The 24298-nt window shown below is 41.4% G+C and overlaps 1 long non-coding RNA gene across 1 annotated transcript in view; it reads right to left on the bottom strand.

Annotated features, from left to right (window-relative positions):
• LOC310688580 overlaps positions 1-23116 on the bottom strand; it is a 29141-nt gene extending 6025 nt beyond the window's left edge. The window contains exons 1-3 of the long non-coding RNA XR_014517051.1: positions 23009-23116; positions 16920-16969; positions 6780-6986 (exon numbers count right to left, since the gene is read on the bottom strand). This is a non-coding gene — a long non-coding RNA (uncharacterized lncRNA). The remainder of the gene's footprint in view (positions 1-6779; positions 6987-16919; positions 16970-23008) is intronic.
• Positions 23117-24298: the final 1182 nt, after the last annotated feature.

The following is a 24298-nucleotide window of genomic DNA, read 5'->3' as shown; positions in this document are numbered from 1 at the left end:
ACATGACCCGGAAAGCTGTATGTGGACAAATGCCTGCTCCCTCGGCCTGAAGCAAGATGAACGCTGCAACCCCATAGTTGGCTTTGACTGGATGTAACTGTCCAGGGGTTCTTTACCTTTTTGCCTTAAGGGAAAGGTTTCTGCATCTACCAGCAAAAAAAAAATAACAAATTTTGACATGATATCATTCTATGACCTCACTAAATGGCATGCATCTAATTGTGTGACCTGGCTCCATTGAAAAATACTGGCTGCATTGAAATTCTAATGTTGTGTAATGACATTGGATGGCCTCTTGTGTTTGATCTGTTATGGCTGTTTCACACAAGAGAGAGGCAGAAAAATGAAAAAGAAGTCTCTTTTGGGACTATACATTTCCACCAGTCTGGATCCTTCGGACACATTTGTAACCTGGGGGAGCTACAAACATAAGCAGCCTTTCTCTCCTTCCACTCACTCTTATCCATTTGTTATGTCTCTTATCCTTCCAGTTTTCTCAGCTGACTCCTTTCCGTTCCCATTCTTGTGTTACAGAATAGAATTTGACGAATGCATGTTGGGTCCTAATGCCCTACTGTTTCATTATTGCCTATCCTTCTTCCCCCACAGCTGCTGACTGCCCTTTAGCAGGGATGACCTAATTATACCTCCAGACACACTGCCCAGACTTGTGCCCCGGGCAGGTCACTTTGGTGCTGCTAATGCAGACGTTTGACTTCACCCCTGGAGGCATACTCCATTGTCTCTCAAGACAGACAGATGCCAACAATGAGATTTTAAGAATAAAAATAAAACACCATGATTTTAATAATTGCCTTCAAAAATCGAGGACGATTCATCCACCACTCCTTATAATTTAGTCAGTAAATCGAGCATTTGCATCCTCATTTAATACATAACATGCTGCTAATTGCCCAGTAATTGCAGTTCGTTAACAGGGAGAAGGCAAGACAAAAATGCAGGAATACATTTTGATTTTATTATTATTATTATTATTATTTTGGTTCCCATTCTCTGGAACCAAATGACAAGGGCAAAATCATCACATAACTGCCTTATTTTATGATAACAAATCTATCTGACGATGTTTCCACACCATTTATTACTTTACAATTAAAAGTTTTCTTTCTTTCTTTCTTTTTTTGCACCCTAAAAGTCATGCAAAAGTCCTGTTATCCTAGTTTATCTGACTGGCTCAAAGACTCATTTTTTTTTTAGTTGTTTGTTGATTGGCTAAAGGTACTTTTGCGATAGCCTTTAATGGCATTTCCAGAGCAGTTTACAAGAAAGAATGGAAAGTTAAAATGTAAATGCAAACTAACCATAATAAACTAAAAGGCATTAATGCATTTAAGTTGTGTGTTTTTAGGAACTGTCTAAGCCCATCTAAAAATAGGACAGAACGTATATAGTGAAAGCATTATGGGCAGTAAAGGTGAATCAAAGTCTCCTCCAAAAGCCACCCATTTATTATGCTCTCCGGTTCTAAGTGTATTGGTTAAGTGAGCAATTATTTTTCATTGTGTCCTGACAAAAGATCAGGGACTGCATAGAATCATAAGAATGGTTTACTAATGGATGATCTATGACACATTCAGGTGAACATGACATGTTAATTCCCCAGAAGGCGAAATGATCCCATAACCCAAATGGATTGGTGACACACATATTTATAAACATGTCCCCTGTTTTCATCACTTTTCATTCACTTGGATCAGTTGGCTGCGCTGCTAAAGTTCAATTGATATTGTCAAGGTATTTTAATTTACTCTAAAATGGTTTCTCTGCCCACAGCTTTTTATGCTATAATGGCCCATTAAAAATTCAAAACTGAAATATGCTCCTCTACGGATTGTTACCTTCCTTCCTCTCACCCTGGTTTTTGCAATTCAGAGAGATTCATCCTCCGGACTGAACCAATACCTTTTCCTTTAGCATATATATTTTTAAAGGATATGGAAACTTTGAAGCATTAAAAATTACTGGAATTTAGGAGCAGAATTTTTACTGCCCTTCCTCTGAAAGCCTGAAAGCTGAAATTGGATAATTGCTATCACTGCACATCCTTTTTTCCCTTCTAGCTTTTGATCTTGACAAACCCTCTCCCTAATTTCCACATTAAGCACATAAAAAAGGAAGTACCCTGGTGCTCGGATTATCAGAAAATAGTTAGGGGCGCCCTTAATGAAATTTACAAGCTCCCATTTTATCCAAAGCAATGGAGGGAGGTAGGGAGAGAGAGAGAGAGAGAGAGAGAGAGAGAGAGAGAGAGAGAGAGAGACCCACCCACATGATCCTGACACACAAAAAAATGCACAAACTCTATGCAATAGAATTAAATACATTTAGCCCCCTCCCCCATCTATCTCCATAGGCAACTATAGGGTTGTGGTGCTTATCTTGCTTTCAGGCTGAGGAAGCCGGCATTTGTCCACAGGCAGCTTTCCAGATCATGTGGCCAGTATGACTAAACCGCTTCTGGCACAATGGAACACCGTGACAGAAGCCAGAGTGCATGGAAACGCCATTTACCTTCCTGCCACAGTGGTACCTATTTATCTGCTTGCACTGGCATGCTTTCGAATTGCTAGGCTGGGACAAAGCAACTGGAGCTCATCCCATTATGCGGATTTGAACCACCGACCTTCTGATCGGCAAACCCAAAAGGCTCAGTGGTTTAGACCACAGTGCCACCCACATCCCTTTAGCCCTCTAAAATCTGCATCTTACTAAGTTATCACAGAAGGTATGGGGACATGGATTTCTCTTGCAATTCCACTGTGTTTTACTCAGAGTAGACCCATTGAAATTAATAGACTTCAGTTAGTCATGTCTGTTAATTTTGTTGTTGTTTAGTCATTTAGTCGTGTCCGACTTTTCATGACCCCATGGACCAGAGCACGCCAGGCACTCCTATCTTCCACTGCCTCCCTCAGTTTGGTCAAACTCATGTTGGTAGCTTCGAGAACACTACTCCAACTATGACTAGCATTCAGCAGAGCCATAAGCCACAGTTCTCTCCAGTTGATCACAGTACAGCCACACGAATTACAACTGCTGAAAACTTTCAATGATAGGAATTATAATAGTCTTGTTAACAAGACCAAGCAGATACTGAATGCATGGAGAAGGACAGGGAAGGACCACATCTGAAAGTTCAGTCATGTAGAAGATGGAGCAAACACTGTCTCTGCTGGTCTAGGACATGACCTGAATGAATGGACTCAAGAAAAGTCACTGTTGCCCCTTTATCACTCTTTCATGCATTCCTGAAAAGGAATGACTATTCTTAAAGTCTGCATGAGATACCACCCAGATAGTTAGTTTCTGGGAACACAGAACAATATATCTCAATGAGAAGCCAGAGGAGACAGTCTTTTCCTTTCCTTACTACAGCATATTGGAAACTGACAGGCTGAAGGGCAGAATGGCACATTCCTAATGTGTCAACTGTGTATGAGGGATGGTAGTGGAATATGAGTTTATGGATTGAACTAGAGAAAAGGGGAATTTGCTGACCCGAACCACTTCATTGTTGAGTGTTGTGAAATTCCCTTGTCACCCATTTGTTAGGCTTGTGTTTGTCGATGAAGTGCGGTGGTTTATAGCATGCAATGAACCACACGTAAGGTTTGTTGGATTTCAGTGGAAATCAAACTACGTATTTCCTTCCTATAAGATTCAGCATACCTCTACTCCAATTATTAGGGCTGTGATATGTGGAGTACAGAGAGCATTGTGGCATCTGATCAGAGAAATTAAATACCATACCCTGGACTTTAGCCCAGGCTAACTCCACACAACTTTTAGGACCGGTTATTGCAGCTCACACAGGGCATTCATCATGTCCAGGATCAAGTTCCATCACTATGTTTGTTTGACATGCCTGCAAAGATTCTGACAGATCATGAGCCACCTTTACAAACCCCATAAGAGCCCAGCAACATTGGAATGAGTGGTTATTCAATTACAGAAGTATGACGTATAGGTAAGAAATTGCTGGCCCTGTTAGGGACTCCAGCTGAGCAATGAAGTCACTGTTCCCCGTGATTAACTGATGATATATCAGGTGGAAGAGGACAAAGGGAGATGGTCATCTCAGGTGGCAGATCCTGGGGAGATGACAGGAAAGCTCTCTGGCCATTCCTTATGAGCCCCCTGGCCATACCCATTGTTGGGAGGATATACCTGTGAGTTCCACACAGCCCTTTGCCACCTAAATTAGAATGTCTCACTTGGGCGTGGTAAATGGAGCTCTTCGGTTGTCAGTGTTGGAATAAGATTCATCTGCCAGATGTGCTTATTTGGAATGGGGAGGGTGCCACCTTGCCCTCCACTTTGGCCAGCATATGTCCTATCATGCCCCAGGTTGATGAGTTGGGTTCCAGATCAAGAATGCGGGTGTTATATATGCATGTAATATTTAAGAAAGCCACATCCTGTCTTGCCCATATCTCTCTCACAGTTTGACTGTCTCTGTGTCAACCACACTCTAGACTATGTTAAAACTGGAACAAGTGTTGCTGTTTTGAACACTTTGGTACATCCACTTGCTTCTGGAGCCCAAGGACAGGCTGTCTGGGAACCACATGTGTATGTGTGCTACCAGAATCCACAGAAGCAGTTGCCTTATACTAATTGGTTCAACTACCTTGGTACTGTGTACACTCACTAGCAGAACCTGCAAGAGTTCCAGCCCTATCTTGAGATGCCAGGTCCTCAATCTGCAACTTTCTGCAACAGTTGCTCTGCTCTCTTCTCCACATAAACATGGCACCGCTTCACCCTAAATGTTGTGACTGGATCTTTTACCATTGCCACTTCTCTATAGTTGAATCCAATCCTCTACCCTCAAGTTCATCCATTTAATATACAATGTAGTTACTTATAAGAAAATGACTACAATACAGGTTTGCCTGACCACCTTGGTTGTAGGTCCTATAACTGATTCCAGCTACAAAAGCTGAGACTGCTGAACAGACTCTTGGGTCTTGTCTGGGTTTCGTTTTTTTAATTGGGAGGGTTTGTTGCTCTAATTGATATTAATTTTTGTAACTTTATTTTTAGATCTTAGTATGATTTATGTGACAATTGTTCAATTTGGTTGTGCACTTTGTAATGTGTTTTATTTATTGTTTATGGCTACTTTTGTTATATTTGTAATTATGTAATGTTTTCATGTTGTAAGCCTCCTTGAGCATGGTTTGGACTATGAGAAGGTGGCCTGAAAATAAAAGGATGTATGTGTGTATGTTAAATGAGAAATAAACAAAAAAAATCAGTGGTGGCGGCAAGCTTCAATTAAAATCCTTAAGTCACATGGGGCTAACGTTTAAGCATTTTCTGAAAGAAATGGTTGGTTTGCACTAAGAAGGTACTGTTTATTTCAGCCTGCACAGTCACCCTTCATGTGGTTTTCAAAACTGGCCTCAGTTGCTGAATGGGTTATTCTTCCACCATTCATAAAGCAACATTGAATTCTGCATTCTTCCTTGAACTCTGGAACCCAGACTTGGCTAGAGACATCACTCAAGCAACAATGCTGAGCGAATCTGAAAGGTTTTGAGTTTGATTCTAATTGCTGTGTGCAAAACTGGAACTCATACTGACAATGTGACAAAGCAAATGTGTCACTTCCCGTGCAATATTTACATTAAGTAAATACAAGCTTTTCATTTACGGAACTAATCTGCACATGCTCCCCACCATGCTGTTTCGTGCCCAGTAACATCTTTGAAAGGATTGGGAGGCAACATACTGTACTGAAAGGCTTGAAATTCTGCTATATTGCTTTGGGGGAAAGAAGAAAATTGTTGACGTGACCCTTGCTTAGGGCCTTTGCAGATGATTTAAAATGTGGCATTCTGCTATTTGCATTAGTGCAACTCCACTTTCTAGCGGGAGGTGTGGCCCTTCTGCAAGGGTAAGCCACGAAGTTCTTTCTGACCCTCCAATTGTACCTATTTTCTGAGGACAGTCCCAGATTTACAGAAGCCATCCCAGTTTCTGATTTAATCCCAGAATATCCCACTTTTCTTTAGGCCATCCCTATCTTCACCTGAGAAATGTTGGAGTGGAAACCTCTATTGTTATCAGAGAAATGTTGGAGGGTATGAAATAGGATGTCCCTATTTTCACCGGAGAAATGTTGGAGGGTATGCTATTTGGGGTGTTGTGAGAAGGAGATATGCATTCTAGAACCACAGTAGGGAAAAATATGGCATTCAAATATGAGCTATGCTTTTCTTTGGATGTATATTTGTAGGCATATGGTGTGTGTATATCCAGCTTATATCCAGTGATGTCTATGCTACCCATACATAACAAAATATGAGTAAGAGTGTAAAAAGGACTGGAGAGCTTGGGATTGAATACTGAATGGTGTAACAGTAATCTTCAGCCTCATCATAAAGAGGTGATATACTTCATCACGATGTCTTCTCCTACAACTTACATTTCACTCACAACCTACAATCACAATGGATACCCTAACTAAGGGGAATATTGCATTTCTCTAACAAAATATGGCAGCCCGGACATTGGGATACATGACCAGTCTCCACAGAAAAAGAAAAACTACTGAAGATGTCTGTGTTGCTCATCTCAAACTAGGAGTAACTATTAGGCTTGTATAGCATATGGGGAGGATCCGAGATCTTGGGATACTGAACAGAAGAATATAAAGGGGGTCTTCAGTTTCATCTTTCATCTACCAATGGAGGAGGGTGGGCATGTGAGGGGCATATGAGGAAAACATGGGGAATTATAAAATCATTTACCTCTTTATCTAGCAGTGTGCTCAGTTCCCTTTTTTCTGGAAGATAAATCTTTCAGAAATGTTGCTACCAAACGTGTCAACCACAGCTGTCAGAAGATGCACTGCCGAGATGTGTAAATGAGATCTCTCTTTCATTTCTATGGTAACCTCTCTGTGTGAATAGAATTCATAGACTCCAAATATCTTGGCTGGTCTTTTGTAGGCTGATCTGCCAACAAAAAGGTGTGGAAACAATAATGCAAGATGTGCAAAATGTAGCAAATGGAATGTGTCAGTCAAAAGTAGCTAATCGTCTAAAATTTACATCTATTCTCCAAGTTGTGAACAAAAGAATAATGCAGATTCAAGCTTACATAAGCTTAACTCTTGAGGAACCTTGACAGATTTGGTTAAAATTCAGATTATATATATAGCGAGATAAAAAGAGTGATTTGTATGTCAGCGGGAGGAACATTTTAAGAATGGTCTCCGGAGCATCTGTTATCTCTGGCTAGCTCACAGGTTCTATACACGAAATGGTTGCAATATATTACAAGGTGCTATAAAAATAGGTATGCATGCCAAGAGCACAAATCCCTTTGCCTAAAAAAATGTGCCTGTTTGTCTTATGTGGAGAACATTGCTATAGTTAATATGACATACAGAAAGATAATAATAATAATAATAATAATGAATTATCTTAAAATACCACACTTTTTGCTTTCTAAACATTCAAGATGGGCCTCAGAACTCCAGCATTGAACCCAACCACTACTGAAGTTCAATATTTTGCACCTTCTCACTAAATTAAGAAACAGTAGCTTGTGTTTTTGTGCTGTCATTAAACTACAAAGGAATGATGGAGCTAGTACTGTACCAAATCACAGCCTCCAATTTTTCAGAACTTCTCCTTTCCCTGAAAGCCTCTTTCTCAAAGTGCTTAATAATTTCTTTCTAATTTTGGTGGGTTCAGATTCCATCTTACCTTATTCGTTGCAATGTGGCTATGGGTGGTGCATGCGCTTTTCTTTCCGTCAAACACTTCGCCGGCAACATAAAGTTCTTTTGGCGGCTTACAATAAATACAGTCTAAAACCATTATTGAAAATGCAAAATTAAGAACGTGCACTTTTAGGGGATTGTCAAGAGGGTTTTGGACAATTTAGGAAGGAGGGGAGGTGAAGAAACGAAGAAAGAAGAGCGCTTTCCATAGCCACATATCCTGGGTTTAGTCGACAAAAACAGATAGTATGATAGTTGCCCATTCAACCTTCTCTGAGCTATAGCAACAGTAATAGAGACAGCAGCTTTATCATGTTATAGCGTTCGCACTAGTTAATGAAGCATCATCGCAAGCTATCAGTATAAGTGACAAAGCTAGCCCTGGGATATTAGGGTTTCTCTCATGTCGTTTCCTTCTTGCTCTGTAAGTTTTACAAAACGACTAGTGAAAAGTCTGTGAAATGTCTTGGGTACATCAACTGGTGTGAAGGGAGGCCCCCAGGCCCTTTCCCCATCACTCCTGCTTCATTTTCTCCAGGAGTTTTCTCTCCCACTAAATCTGTATTTCTTCTACCCTATGTCTAGATGTAGGACTGGCTTAGCAGGAATCCATTAAAAGAATAAAAAAATAAACACATCCCTTCCATACTGGGCAAACATTTCTGCCACAGCAGATCTAGGGAGTTGTGAGCGTCTTTCATACTAGGAATGGGAAATATGTTTGGTTAAGTTCACATTTAAATGCTAATTTACTTAATTTGCACTGGGCTCATCTGGACTTCCATTTGTGCGAGTGGTTTGTAGGCACAGATCCAGGTGGAAGCAAGGGGGGTTGGGGGGGGGTTGCCCCATTGAGATAACCCACTGCTGAATCGGAACAAATGTCAATGTAGTTTTAGTTACAGATAGGTAGCCGTGTTGGTCTGCCATAGTCAAAATAAAAAAAATCCTTCCAGTAGCACCTTAAAGACCAACTAAGTTAGTTCTTGGTATGAGCTTTCGTAGTTTTAGTATTTAATGTAGTTTTAGTATTTGTTCCATTTCAGCACCCAAAGCATGGACCTGTGCCTACATATTGCAACACTAATGGAAGTGTGGATGAGCCCATTCCTGAAACAATATGCAACCTGAAAGCGAAATTTTGCAGTGCAGTAGTCCAGCCAGGAGTACAAAATGCACTTACTAGGCTAAAATGTGCACATTTCTGAAAGTAACATACAAAATGCATTACAGTGGTACCTCAGGTTAAGTAATTAATTCGTTCCGGAGGTCCATTCTTAACCTGAAACTGTTCTTAACCTGAAGCACCACTTTAGCTAATGGGGCCTCCTGCTGCTGCCATGCCGCCGGAGCACGATTTATGTTCTCATCCTGAAGCAAAGTTCTTAACCCGAAGTACTATTTCTGGGTTAGCGGAGTCTGTAACCTGAAGCGTATGTAACCCGAGGTACCACGGTACATTCATTGAAGCCCCTTGCTCAAACATGTAAAAAAACCAAAATGTATTAAGCCATATATATTAGGATAAATTTGCACTAGGACACTGATCAGTTTCACAATGATTTTATTTTATTTTATAAAAAGTCGCAAAACTGACCTGGAAATGTGTAGAAGGAAAAATGAAAGAAACCGAAGTGTCTGTTTTGACCATGTCTACTTCACATACCCACAACTATGCAAAGCCAGTTTCCTGTCTCATGATTTGCACTCCAACTGGTTCCCATAAGCCCCTGATCCCATTGCAACTGGGACTGTTCCCAACCTGCCCTGGTCCATGCACATCTTTGCTTCTGTGTTCCTTACATCCGTTCCTGCACCCCATTTCCTTCCCCTTCCCTTTTTCTCATGGCTTGCATCTTCTTCCTCCTCCACCATCTCTTCTGGATTCCACTCCCACCCCCCAAAAAAATCACATGAAACTTCTGCTCTTCCCATAGAGACACTGGCTTTACCTTTCAAGGTTCAGGAGGTGTGGTTCATTTCATGAAGGCAGATACCAGCGAGAAGGGGGGGCGAGTGTGAACCAGTGATCAGAAACATGAAAATAAAGTCTAGCAATGGAATGACTCAGATTTCCCTAATACCAGATGCTGAAATAAACATTCTGTCTCACCTTCCAGTCCTTTTACCAATAATCAGCTTACAGCACACAGCTTAGCTCTTTCCCATCGGTGGGCTTCTCTCCACCTTTTTCTCCAACATCATTATTTTTATATGGCAATTTTGAGATAAATGTTAAAGATATATAATCCTGGGGTGAGAAAATTCATAAGCATGGAAAATAGCTCTGAATGAAGATGTAGACGCTAACACAATGAATAAGAAACCGGAACAATAGCATTGCATTGTTAGCTTTCTCACAGAGATGCTTTGGGATTAAATATGTGTGATGTACCCAGATAAAACTTCAGCAACTAATAACAGAATCTAGCTCCATTGTATCCTGCTGTAAAGGAGGAAACAAATGTTTGTTTGTTTGTTTGTTTGTTTGTTTGTTTTGTTTTGTTTTGCAGCAGCAGGGCTTGCTGGGGCCCGTTGCACAACAATGTTTACAGGATGAAATAACTGAAAAAGCCTACCCAAGAATTTACACACACATACAGGGCACAGAACTACTGGGTGTTTAATGCTCCAGACATAGAAAGGAAGGCCTGAAGTTGCACCCCCTGGGCACAGACAACGGGAGCTGAGCCCATGGCACAGACTTGAACTGCTGACCTTACGATCGTCAAGCCCAAAAGGCTAGGTGGTTTAGTCATGTGGTTTAGTTATGTGGGTACACATAACTGACACACAACAAAGTGGCAGTTAAATTTCGGGCTGGCGGTTGAAAAGAATAGTGGAGTCAGGTAAAAGGGATTATTTTACTTTACTGATGTTGTGAATGATGGCACTGAACGTGAGTCAAGAACAAAGAAAGTGGTTTTCTCTCTTCCCATATAATCCTTGCAACAAACCTGTGAGGTAAGTTTGATTTGGAAATGGTGACTGCCCCCCCCCCAAGGTCACCAAGTAAATGAAGTGATCTCTCTGATGTATCTACAGTGAGCTATAGAAAAGTAGGGCTTTGCTTTAGTAGTTGTTCTCATTATTAATATTACCTGACCCTTTGCCTCTTGCTGAATTAGCTGAGTTTTGTCCCATTGATTTGCACTTTATTATGTGTCATATTAATTGTGCTCCCCTCCCCTATTGACTGCTTCCTTACTACCTGCCAGAACTTTGCCTTTTATCTGTCTATTTACTGCTATCTTATTATGCGCCCCTCTTTTATCTACCCTACTCTTTATGGCTGCTTTTCATCAGCATTGCTAGTTGTCTTGCCTTTCCATATATTGATCGCCTCTCTGAATCCCTGATTCTACTTTTTTCCTGCAGTTATGCCATTCCTCTCTACATTCATATTGTTAGGGCTGCTTTGTTAAGCTGATGGCTTGCTAATAGTCAAGGATGACCAGTTGATATGTCCCTAATAGGGGCTAATGGTTAGAATAGTTTCCCTTCTGAATGGACTATTTGCCCGCAGGATGGGATCTGAGAACAGAGATATGTGCAGAAAGACCTGCTCCCTTCATTGCAGGCCTTTTTCCATCAGGCCTGAGAGGACAAGGCCCTGACTGTTGGACAGACTCCAGCTACATAAGCTGAGGCTGCTGAACAGACTCTTGGGTTGCAGTGTTATTTGGGGGCAGGGGCTGTTGCTCCTTTTGCCGTTGTTTCTTTTTTTAAAAAAAATCTTTATTTTAGATCTTTATGATTTATGTGGAAATTGTTCAGTTTGGTTCTGTGTTTTTTAATGTTTTATTTATTGTTGCTAACTACTTTTGTTGCGTTGAAGTTATGTAGTTTTTCATGTTGTAATATTATTAATAATAACCCTAAGAATTTTATTATTTATACCTCACCCATCTGTTCAGATTGCCCCAGCCACACTGGGTGGCTTTTAGCACATATAAAAACCACCTTGAGCATGGTTTGAACTGTGGAAAGGTGGCATACAAATAAAATTATGTCTGTATGTATGCATTGAAGAAGAGGGGGAGAAAAAGTATGTGAAAGAGAGCGGGGGAGCTGAAATGTTTTTAGCTAAATGCACCTAATTGGCCACTGTGATAATAGTATAAGGCAGAGGTTTTCAACCTTTTGGAGTGCACAGCTTCCTTGACCAACTACATACTTTCTGCGGTACCACTGTGTGGCTCAGGAGCCCAGTTATGTCACCCCTTGCCTGCAGAGCTGGCAGCCTCACCCTTTTTAAAATCACCCTCCCTTTTGGAGTATACCCTCAGCCTCCTCTCCTCTCCCCTCTCCTTGGGAGTCCTCCAGGCAGCTGCTGCCAGTGTCCCGGCCTCTGAGCTTGCCTCCACCCCACCCCCAAAAGAGATGCCTCCTCCCACTGCCCTACTGGGGCCTGGGACTTCTCTGTCCATTCCCAACAGCAAAGCCTGGCAGACTGCCTGGCTGAGCTGCCTCACCCACTTGCTTGCTTACTCCAAGGCTACCTCAGCTCCCGGCAACTAGCACCCCCTGGCCAGCCCAAGAGGCACCATTTGCCTGCAGAGCTTGTAGCTGTAGCTGCTGCAACAAACAGCTGTGCAAGCCTTTGGGAGGCAGAGATGCAAGATGGCGTCAGAGGAGGGAAGGAAAGAGGGACAGAGTCCAGTGTTACCTGTGGCACCCCTGAGCATCATTCAAGGCACCTGAAGGTGCCATGGCACATTGGTTGAAAACCTCTGGAATAAGGATTTGACTGGGCAAGAAGTAGCTGAGGTGGGTGGGTGTTTCTGTGTGTACTTTGGGAAATATGAGGCAAGACTGTGTATAATGAGATCAGGGGTTCTCCAACTGTGGTTCATTCAGGTAGTCTGTGGTGGCAACCCCTCAGAGAAATCTCAGCTCTGCCAGAGACAGGGAACTCTGATCATGCAGGGTTCTGCATTTCAGGGTTAGGCTGCATGCAAATACAGGCTCTGCAGATATTCTTCCAAATGTATGGCCTGTTAGAGACGCAAAACCAATAGACAATAGACATTGTCCCACTTTCCTCTCTACACAGTTGGAGCAAATGTCACAGTGATAGCACTTCATGTACAAAAGGCTCACTGGGTGCCCTTGGGCCAAACACTGTTTCCCAGCCAAACGTACCTCATAGCTTTGTTGCGAGAATTATATGGGGAGGAGAGAACCAGATATGAGACCTTGAGCATCACCATCAGAAACCACCATTGATGCTACCCAGCTTCTGGAGGAAAAGATGTGTTGCTCTTTGGGGCCTGTGGAAATCCACTGCACCTTCAGCAAAGACTGGGTTATGTCCAATGCTGATATGGTTTAAATAAATACCCTGAGACTCTGGCCCACCTTTTGCTCTTTGATTTCCATTAGTGGCTTCTTTGTGTATTCAGCAACAATTCAGCTTTTATCACTTATGCTTTCAACAACCCAGTATTGCTTCCTTGGTGGTTTAAAAATCCATCTAAGTCTTTGTTTCTTCCTCCTTTTCTCAAGCTTCTTGCCTGATCATTTTTTACCGTGTGGGTTTTTGTGTGTGTGGCTTCTTTTACCCTTGGCTTCAAACTTCCTTCTGCTCACGAGTGCCAGACAAGTTATTTCCCACCCCTAGTCCTATCTATTTTTCAAAACACTTATTTCCTCTACTACTTCCAAAATACTCCATCACAAAGGATCTTTGTACTGATTTGAAGATTCATCTGATCAACCAGATGCACTCTTTTTAACAGAATATAAAATACATGGACCAAACCCTGAATAAACACAGTAGTCCACTGAGAAAATAAGAAGAGTCCTACTGGATCAAGGCCCACCTACTCTAACATCCTGTTCTTACAGTAGCCAACCAGATGCCATAGGAAGCCCACAAGCATCACCTAGTGCAACCGCACTCACCCCACCTGTGGTTCTCAGTAACTGTTATTTAGAGGCATATTGTCCCCAAATGTGGAGACAGAACATAGCCATCATGGTTGGTAGCCACTGAATCATCATCCATCATCCATGAATTTGTCTAGGGTACCATAATTACATCTTGCATGGTGTAAAGAAGTGCTCTCTTTTGTCCATAAATAAATTCATGACAATCTCCTATAAGCATCTGCATACTATCCCTTGCTTTTTCCTGTAGGACTAATTGCAGTCATTAACCGTCATTTACAGTAGTCAACAGAAACAAACAAACAAACAATCATTCCAGTAGCACCTTAGGGACCAACTAAGTTTGTTACTGGTATGAGCTTTTGTGGGCATGCACACTTCTTCAGAATCTGCATGCACACGAAAGCTCATACCAATAACAAACTTAGTTGGTCTCTAAGGTGCTACTGGAAGGATTTTTTTTATTTTGTTTTGACTATGGCAGACCAACATGGCTACCTACCTATAAGTAGTTAACAGGTTTACCATACCCATTGAGCCAATCACCCATCTCCTCCTGCTCTTCTGAGAAATACCCCACCCTCCCACTATATATAAGGGTGTGGTGACTTCTGCTTCAGTGTATCTGAAGAAGGGTGCATGCACACAAAAGCTTATACCAGAACAAACTCAGTTGGTCTATAAGGTGCTACTGGACAATTTTTATTTTTTATTTTGACAATTATATCTATAAGGTCCACTTTAACATGCAAAGGTTCTCTATAGTAATATGTACTTGTCTTCATTTTCAGTCAGCCCATAATGGGATGCAGGTCTACGCATGTCATTACAGGGCTAGGAAAAATATTGTGTGACTAGAAAAAAATCACCTGAAGAGAGAAGGTATAATAATGAATCAGTCTGGTATAGTGAATGAAGTTTGGGCTGTTGGCAGGCAGCTTCAGGAACTCTGCACTCCTTTCTTACGTTTCTTTAAATCAGACAGCCCTTGAAATAGAGGACACATGGCCACTCCTGGAACACTTCAACTGCATTTCTTCCTGTTAGTAGCCTCTTTGTTCAGCAAGCATGTCCAAATTAGGAAGCATATTTCACAATGCTGATGCTTTTAGTGATCTGATAACACTTATAAGTAATTAATTGTGAGGAAAACTTTCCTCTCAAATAAAATGGTTAGGACATTTCCCTATGCATTCACAGCCAAAATCTGCTTAAGGGTTGCTTTCATGTCATTTTTATTACATTTTACAATATTTTTTTGTAGGAGTCAGGACTTTCCACACAACATATGGGCCTTTTCATTGGTTACCAGAATATTAACCTAATATGATCCATTTTGGTTTATTATTTTCACCAATATATCCATTTTTTGTGCACACTTTATCCTAGTATATGCATTTTCATAAACATTGCTTGGCTGGCAAACTGCGTAGCAAAATTCAGTTAAGCACAAATTTTTAAGGATGGCTGTGCTTCAGTTCCCATCTTGCTTTGGAAGGTACAAATTTGGGGACTTCCGGGGGCGTTTAGTCGTGTCCGACTCTTCATGACCCCATGGACCAGAGCACACCAGGCACTCCTGTCTTCCACTGCCTCCTGCAGCTTGGTCAAACTCATGCTGGTAGCTTTGAGAACACTGTCCAACCATCTTGTCCTCTGTCATCCCCTTCTCCTTGTGCCCTCCATCTTTCCCAACATCAGGGGCTTTTCCAGGGAGTCTTCTCTTCTTATGAGGTGGCCAAAGTATTGGAGCCTCAGCTTCACGATCTGTTCTTCCAGTGAGCACTCAGGGCTGATTTCCTTAAGAATAGATAGGTTTGATCTTCTTGCAGTCCATGAGACTCTCAAAAGTCTCCTCCAGCACCATAATTCAAAAGCATCAATTCTTCGGCGATCAGCCTTCTTTATGGTCCAGCTCTCACTTCCATACATCACTACTGGGAAAACCATGGCTTTAAACCATGGATTCAGAGATATGGGTACCCAAAGTAATGTGCACACAGATCGTTGGATCATGAACCTACTATTGCCCTTTTCAGTCTTATCCAGGATACAGCTCCCTGTGCAAGTCCCCCTGAAAACAATGAGTCTTAAGCTGCTGGACTGTGGAAAGGAACATAAACTTCAGAGGCATTACCTGCAATCTTCAGATGTCATTACTGTTTTCTTTCCATCCTTTCAGGATGAGATCCACATATAGCTGGATCCCACAATGGGATGATTTAAGAAATGTCAACTACGCAGTCTGATTAGAGCAGGGCGGCTAACCTGCAGTCCATGGGCCACCTAACTGCAAAGAGATTTTTTGTGACCTTCATATCACCATTTTAAATCATGAGTTCCTAGTCTCCAGAATCAACCTTACCACATAATCCTTACACCTTGATTCAGAACTAATTTCAGTGCAATTTACTTAGAATTGTAGCCGTGTTGGTCCACAACAAATCTAGTGTTCGCCTGCTTCATCCCTTGGTTCAGAGCTGGGGAACGTGTCGGGGAACTCTAACTTTCATCAACCCCAACCAACATGGCCAATGGCTGGTTTGCTAAGAGTTGTAGTCCAGTAATATCTAGAGAGTCACAGGTTTCCCACACCTATCCAGTTCCTCCATAAGACCTCCATACACTTTTAATGGCTTTTTCAAATACCCCCCTACTATTTGGCCAACTGTTCTAAAATCAATATAAAACAATGTTTCACTCTTTCTTCATTACAAATTTGCTCCCACACTGCTCACTTTCCTCAACCTGATGTGTGATTTGATATAACTGGCTCCTTGCAACCATGGGGTAAAATCATATTATAATGGGAAAATAACGTCACCTACTGCTACCCTCAGGTTCATATTTACTGCCGGTGCCCTCCTGTGGCAACAATGATGGATTTATTGACAGCAGGCATTCAGAACCTCCCACCCCACCCCAAAAATCTCTTAAGGAGAGATAATTGGCACAGATGCTAAAAAGTGTCACAGAGAAAGCTTGGGCTAAACTTTCTCCAGTTGCAAGGGCTTGAATGCATTGAAACAAGGCACAATTTAGGGGAAAGCTGTCTACATATAAAGACAAAGGGCAGGGCTCTCTCTTTCAATGTGGCATAGTCAAAGTCTCATAAGGCTTAGCCTTAGTCTTAATCCCCTTCAGTTGAAACTTCCTTGGCTAAAGGCTCATCTGCCAGCGCTCTGTCACTCCAGCTATTTCTCATGTCAAGCAGTGATGAGCAATTTACTGACACATTAATCCTGTATCACTCCTGCACCAGACTGACCTTTGGCCGAGTTTCAAGAGAATTAGATGTGATATATCCACTACTCAGGACTACCAGAGAGAGAGAGAGAGAGAGAGAGAGAGAGAGAGAGAGAGAGAGAGAAGCCAAATAAACTATAAAGCATTCAAAAGGATTGTGGCCTTTGTCAAGATCAAAAGAAATGTAAGTATCATCACTTTTCATTCACAAGAAGCAGCTTATTTTTAATACAAAAGCAGCACAAAGCTTATTAATGAAGAGAGAAAAAAATAAAGCCCTTTCAATAACGTTGAGACAAATATGTTCCAAAAGATTCACAGCTTCCTCTAACTCTGGCATATTATCTGACATTTGTAACCAATGCCCCCAGTAGTTTGCTGCCAGAGTTTATAAGATCACATAAGGGCAAAATTTATCAGATTTTGTTCCATCACTGAGTCACATCATCTGCTCCATTCCTGATGCAACAGTGGCCATCTCTATTGCTATGCAAAGTGTTCAACTTTTGCCCTAAGTGCACCATCAAATCTTCTGATGAGGATATCCATACAGCATTCACCAAAAACAGGAGGGGAGAAGCTTGACACACAACTGGTACACACAACCTTGCAATTGGGAAAAAGCCTTAGCTCAGTGGTAAAGTCTCTGCTCTGGGTGCAAAATCCTAAGCGCCTCCAGGTAGGATTGAGAATGGCTTGTGTCTGAAACCCGAGAGAACCACTTCTAGTCATTGTGGATAATACTGAACTAAGTGGACCAATGGTCTGGTTCAGTATAAGGAAGCTTCCTATATTCAGACTTTTAAAAAATCCTTGCATGAAAATTCGCTTTTTAAAAAAAAAAACCACTCACATTTTATGAGATGTCCCGGGGCTGCCTTTTAACTCCCCCCCCCCATTAACAAGTTCTAGGTGCTGTTGCTGAACACCTTGTGGATGGGAATAGACTGTGGAAGAATGGGATGGAATGGTGCACAATTCAACCCCTTGATTTACTTGTGGCAGCAGCCATCCATCTTCAAAGTTCAGAAGAGAGGCAGTACTCCATCATGTCCAGTCCTCCCAGGGACAACTGCAGCCTGATTCTGAAAGTGTGTGCCAGCTGATATCCTTTCTAGCTGTTCCACACGGCTAGGAGAACTTACGCAGTCTGAAATCATAACCAGCAGGCCAAATTGTGGATCCAACATTACAAGCTCGGGCAAAAGTTCTCTGTGATTTTGAGATTTTGAATTTTTGTGCATGCATCTTGGGATGGTGGCGTCTGCAATATGGCATTCCCCACCTTCCCAAAGAAACACAGTGTTCCTCAGAACCTATGGACCTCAGAGTACTTAAATGTTTTGTATTCAGTGTGTTGAACAAGGGAGTTGTTCCTTTTACTAAAACTACATATCTTACTTGAACTTGAGCATCGAAAAATCCTCCGAACAGTTGATCTGCCATATACAGAAATGAAAATAGCTTACAAGCCTTTGCAGTGGTAAAATTAGCCTTCATTTGGATGAAGAAATATGCTTTCAATTTAGCATCACTCTTACACTTTTGTTAACACAGAAACAATATATGCCAGCTAAGGTGAGTTTCACACCTCTACAGTCTAAAAATTATGCAAGGGAATGTGCCAGATTTATACTATTTCCAGTTCTCATTAGAATGGTTCATCTTTTCGATAAGATTAATGCTGTGCAAGACATGAAAATTAGATACCAAAAATATTATAACGTCTCATATATTTATCAAGTATACTACCTTGACCTTTTCAGTATTCTAAAATGGGATTGGTTTTCAACATCCCTTTCACATCCAGTGAGGGGAAAGCATGAATGGCTGTACAAAATCAACATACATAAAGATGGTAAAAATATTCACATAACATACCCACACACTGTGTGTTTACGCACACACACACACACACACACACACACACACCTCATTTTGGTTTGGTGCTGTTTGAAAGTGTCTGCTGCATGGAAATAGAAAATAAAACATGGACCCTTAACTTAATCGGAGCAACTTTCATGTCCTCTTTGCTAGGAAAACATTTGTGGCTGATACCAATTTCAAAATGTCAAAAGCTGAAAAATGTTCCACTTAATAAAGCACAGTGCAGTCAACTAATTTATTTCTTCGATAAATCAGTTTGGAAGGTTGCCCTCTGTCAGAAAATCTGTCAGTTTCCTATAATCCCCTCAGCTTGCGGTCCTTGCCTAACCCTGAATATAACCCTCCAATGACTATCCGAAACCTACATCGGACATGAAATATTTCCCACACAAAGCCATGTGTAAGTTTTCATGTACGACACTGAAATCTCTGTTTCATTGCAAGTGTGCCTGCAAAAGGCCCTGGCTTTTCAGAAGCCTACAGAAGAGTAACTCTCTACTATTCTCATGTAGAGGTTGTTGGTTGTTGGGAGTTTGTGTCATCAGGCATCTACCAGGCTCCATATATCATCATGGTACCCACAGCTGGTCAGCCGAGTCAGTAGTGATCATTGCTCATTGGGACTGGTAGGGCAGAAGGCAGAAGGCAGAGAGACCAATAGTAGGTAGGGCGAGAGCTAATGAATGGCAGAGCCAACTAATTCAAGTTGTGTCCCTATCCTCTAACTGCCTGCTAAGTTCTACTAGGGCAACACTGAGGCCCATGAGGAGGAAGCTGACAGGCTGGTGGGGGCTGACTGAGAGCAGATTGGGGTTCATAAGGCAGTGATCCATTTCTCCAAATGAAACATCCACCACCACTGGCACTGCTGCCCTTCCCACTATTGACACTTGCAAGTAAATATGTGAGCAAGGAGGAGGACCAGCAGTTGATCTTCCTCCTGACCTAGTTGACCTTTTCTTCTCAAAAATTGGGCCAGAGAGGGAGAGGAATGGTGGACAAGATGTGGGGACCACATAGGGGATCTTTTCCAAGGATCCCTCTCCCCGCCTCCAAAAAAATAAAATAAAATCTGGAGCCAACAGTGTTTTCACACAATGTTCTATATATTAGTCTTCTTCTTTAATTACACAGAAATGCTTTCTGTGTTGGAAATCTTCAGTGTTTAAGGTGGAGCTGCAAGCTTTGAATCCAGTCTTTAAAACTGTGTGTATCGTGGCCAAACTATATGCAACACTCAGTTGTGTGAATCTTCATGCACTTGCATGAATATTTTCTCTGAGGGATGATATTTTTCTAACCCAAGGAGGAAGGGTCAGGCAATGAAGAGACAGGCAAATGCATACCCACATTTTGTTCCAGTATGGATAAACCCCTTATCTCATTCACTATGGGGTATTTTTCTAATCAGAATACCTCAGTTGCTACTGTGGTATTACTTGAATTCCACAATATTACACTGTTTATGTGACCATCTGAATGAACTGTTAAAGACATACTTAGCAATGCTCCTGCTAGGTCTTCACTATTGATTCATATTGCCTACACACTGCATACAGTCTCTTTAGCTACAAGAAAACTGAGTAGAATCACAGAATCACAGACCTGTAGAGTTGGAAGGGACTATTAGGGTCATCTAGGCCAACCTAGAGAACCTGGAGAAAGCAAATATTTTCTTGACTTCTCAGAATGTAAGCAATGCATTTAATAAAATCAGGGAATTGGGAATTGAAAGTTGGTGTATGTTCCAGCAACCAGCAATCTTTTCCATTGCATTTCCATTGCATATATATATATATATATATATATATATATATATATATACACACACACAAACATATATATATATATATATGAATGAAATGGCTATAGCAAATTTATAGCTCAGGACACACATATCAACTTGATTCTTCTTCATGCCTTGTTATGGAAAATGCTTAATATTCCATACATTATGAGCTCTAAACTGATTATTTCCTGTACAAGGCGGGGTCACATATGGGACAGTGAAAGTCTAGTGTATGTTTCATATAAATTTCATTTGTTGGTCAGTGGGGGAGACAAATGTAACAAATTCTCCACCATTTTTATATACTCAGCACTTTTCTCCCTCCCTTTATAACCAGAACTGCAGGAGGTTGTATAGATTGTAACATATGCTTTCCATTTATTTAGGTATGTGTATGGTGATGCTATACATAACTTATTTTTAGTTAATTTTTCAAGTCATCCTGCTGACTCTTGAAAAGGAGGATCTACTACATTTGACAATTTCCATGTCTTGTCCTACCTAATCCCACATTTGGTTTTAGTCTTCTCAGCCAGCCAGAGGTCATATATCCAAAGCCATTGATTTTGTGGCTGAGCTGGCTGTTTTCTTTCTTGGGGTGTGTGGGGGGGGAGTAGTTGAAGAACTAAGTAGACAACCACACTGTGTTTCATTTTGCTTCATATGATTTTTGGCATCTTGCAAAGCTCTCGCCCCCTCCTTCCCAACCCACAATCTTTCAGACTAGAGATTGATTACTGCAGAAAAGCAACAGTAAGAATCTCCGAGCAGAAGTAAAGCTGTCAAAACAATCTAATCAATTTTAATATATCAAAAACACCTCTCTAAAAGTGGCTGTGATGAAATCTTACGGACAAATATTAAATGTTCCTAACATAGAATCTGCTTAGCAAAACACAGCACTTGCTTTTTTGGCTCATCTAGCGCTTGGCACAAATCATATATAATGATTTCTTTTCCCTTTATTCATTGAAAATACCTGCACACCGCCTTTCAGCCCTTAAAAGGACCCCCAAATGCAGTTTATAACCAATAAGGGCAACAACAAAGGCATGCGGGAATAATGAATGAATAATGTTTTAAAAGGAATCCTGAATTAAATTTTGAAATCTCTTCTGAAGACTGTGGACCTTGGAAACATCCTTCCTTTTCATTGGATGGGATCACTGATATGGTAAATTAGGATGTGAATTGAGAGAGGCTGTGAAAGCTTGAAACCAAGAAAGATGGAGGTTGTGGGTGGGTGGTGCCCATGTCCAGGAGATAGGCAAATTGCCTGATCTGGAAGTGGTTCCACTTCCTCCGAAAAAACAAGTGTTTAGCTTAGGGAAACTCCCAAATGTCACCCAAGTATCCTCTGCAGCTAGGAGTGCCTTCTACCAGCTTTGTCTGCTTCATCACCTACGCGGGTTCTAAACCACTGAACCTCTTGGGCTTGCCGATCGGAAGGTCGGCGGTTCGAATCCCCACGACGGGGTGAGCTCCTGTTGCTCTGTCCCAGCTCCTGCCAACCTAGAAGTTCAAAAGAACGCTGGTGCAAGTAGATAAATAGGTACTGCTGTTGCGGGAAGGTAAACAATGTTCTGTGTGCTCTGGCTGTTGTGGGATCCCATTGCGCTAGAAACGGTTTAGTCTTGCTGGCACATGACCCAGAAAGCTGTCTGTGGACAAACGCCAGCTTCCTCAGCCTGAAGTGATATAAAAACCACAACCCCACAGTTGCCTTTTACTGGACTTAACTGTCCAGGGATCCTTTACTTAAAAAAAAAAACCCCAAAAAGAAACACCTACTCCTAGAGAGGGATGGCCTGGTGTCATGGCACTGTTAGGCTGTCATTGAAATTTTACTCAATATTGACCCAGAGTAAAAATTGGCAGAGTAAAACTTAAACACTTTGCAGGATTTCCAAAAAATGGACTAGAGGCAATTACTGTAATATTTCATCCAGCAGAGCTTTACTGCTAGTGAAGGCAAATGAGCATAATGGTCGCGTCCAATACATTCAGGGTTGGCACTGTCCATAAGAAATCCAGTTGCAGCAGACTTAACTTAAACTTACAATAACTTATAATAAGTCTAAACCTTAACACTAAGCATTCTGCGTACAGAACACCACACCAGAAGGAAAAGAGATAGAAAGAGAAAGTGAAGCCCCGGCTCCTTCTGGCCCCACTTTTATAGTCAGCATGACCTTGACTGAAAGAGATAACCGAACCAATTTAAGCCAGCTTTTGCTTATTTCTTTCACACAGAGAAGCTTCCAGAACGCTATGTGGAAATGTGGATAACCAATTTTAACTTTGGAAAAAATCAGAAAGAGAAACTGAAACTGGCATATTTACCCATTCCTAAAACAGAGTCAATTGTGTGTTTGAGGAAAGTCCTCATGAAATTGTAGATATCATCCACTCCGATCATAAGAATCATGTGTCACTTACCTACATTAGGCACAAGAGATGGGAAGAAACCTCACAAATTGGGTCAGGAGAATATTGGAATCATGAGGAAGGATTCATGGGAATGCAGTGAGTTGACTATTGTGTCATGAGGATTCAGAGCAGGCTTCCTCAACCTTGGCCCTCCAGATGTTTTGAGACTACAATTCCCATCATCCCCGACCACTGGTCCTGCTAGCTAGGGATCATGGGAGTTGTAGGCCAAAAACATCTGGAGGGCCGAGGTTGAGGAAGCCTGATTCAGAGTGACTGAGATGTTACAGATCTCTAAGTGTAGATTCAGCCTTTGTCTTATAGAATGCTATCATGATGTAAATGCTATTTTGTGTAACTGAACTCATATGTGCATTTGTACTCCTTGTTGAAACAAGTGCTTGAGATTTAAATAGTCTAGACATTGGCATTGCGAAGGCCATTTTAAAAATATATTTTATTTTCTGCATTATCAGTCCTCTAAAGGAACAACAGGCCTTGCTCTTTAATCTTTCAAGGGACAATATCCCGAAACAAGTTTAAGCATGGATCTGTCTTACAAGTCAGGAAAGCTTGAAAAATTCATAAGCCAGGAAAATGGGTCAGTGTCAACGATGTATTAATTTTTCAGCACAAGAATGTAATTCTCGTGTGCATCCCTTTCAGGCTCTCTTTGATGTAAATAGCGGGATAATTGGAGTGAATTTTTGACTTTGGAATAGAATCTGCGCTATCACAATTTCTAATGTTCCAGGTTTGGAGTACAAAGGAAATTAATGAGACCTTTAAAGCTACACCGCTTCGTGTTTCTCCTTGGAGTCTTGTGGTTATGATGAGCAAGAAGGGTTTTTTGTTTTGTTTTCTTTTTGCTAAACTGGGCTAAACAAGAAAGGGAGAGCAAGCTCCAGCGTCTCAGCATTTCAAAGAAATACCACAGGGAGCCTGCATCAAACCACAAAATCCCTACCCTTCATTACCATTGTTTTCAAGCAAGCACTGGATGGGAGGAGGGATTAGGGAGGAAAGGATTAGATGGTTTAATATCTCATTCATTGCTTTGTGTTCTCAGAACTCTGTGAACGCCAGGGCTTTGCAAATTATGGAAAGGATGGATGACAGCTCATATCACTCATTATGCAATCACTCACTGGTAGCGCAACCTTGGAAAAGTCACCTGCACTGTGTGGTACAAAGAATCTCCGGTCTCCGGCATAATAAACTCAAGTATGTCACCTCTAGCTAATTATCTTGTTCTATAAATCATTCTTGGAAATTTACGCCTCACCCCCTGACTT

The sequence above is a fragment of the Podarcis liolepis genome (assembly GCF_965112155.1).
Source record: "Podarcis liolepis genome assembly, chromosome: 11".
In the NCBI taxonomy this organism is placed as follows: domain Eukaryota; kingdom Metazoa; phylum Chordata; class Lepidosauria; order Squamata; family Lacertidae; genus Podarcis; species Podarcis liolepis.
Note: the sequence above shows the minus strand (reverse complement) of the source record. Positions and strands in the feature narration are given on the sequence as shown.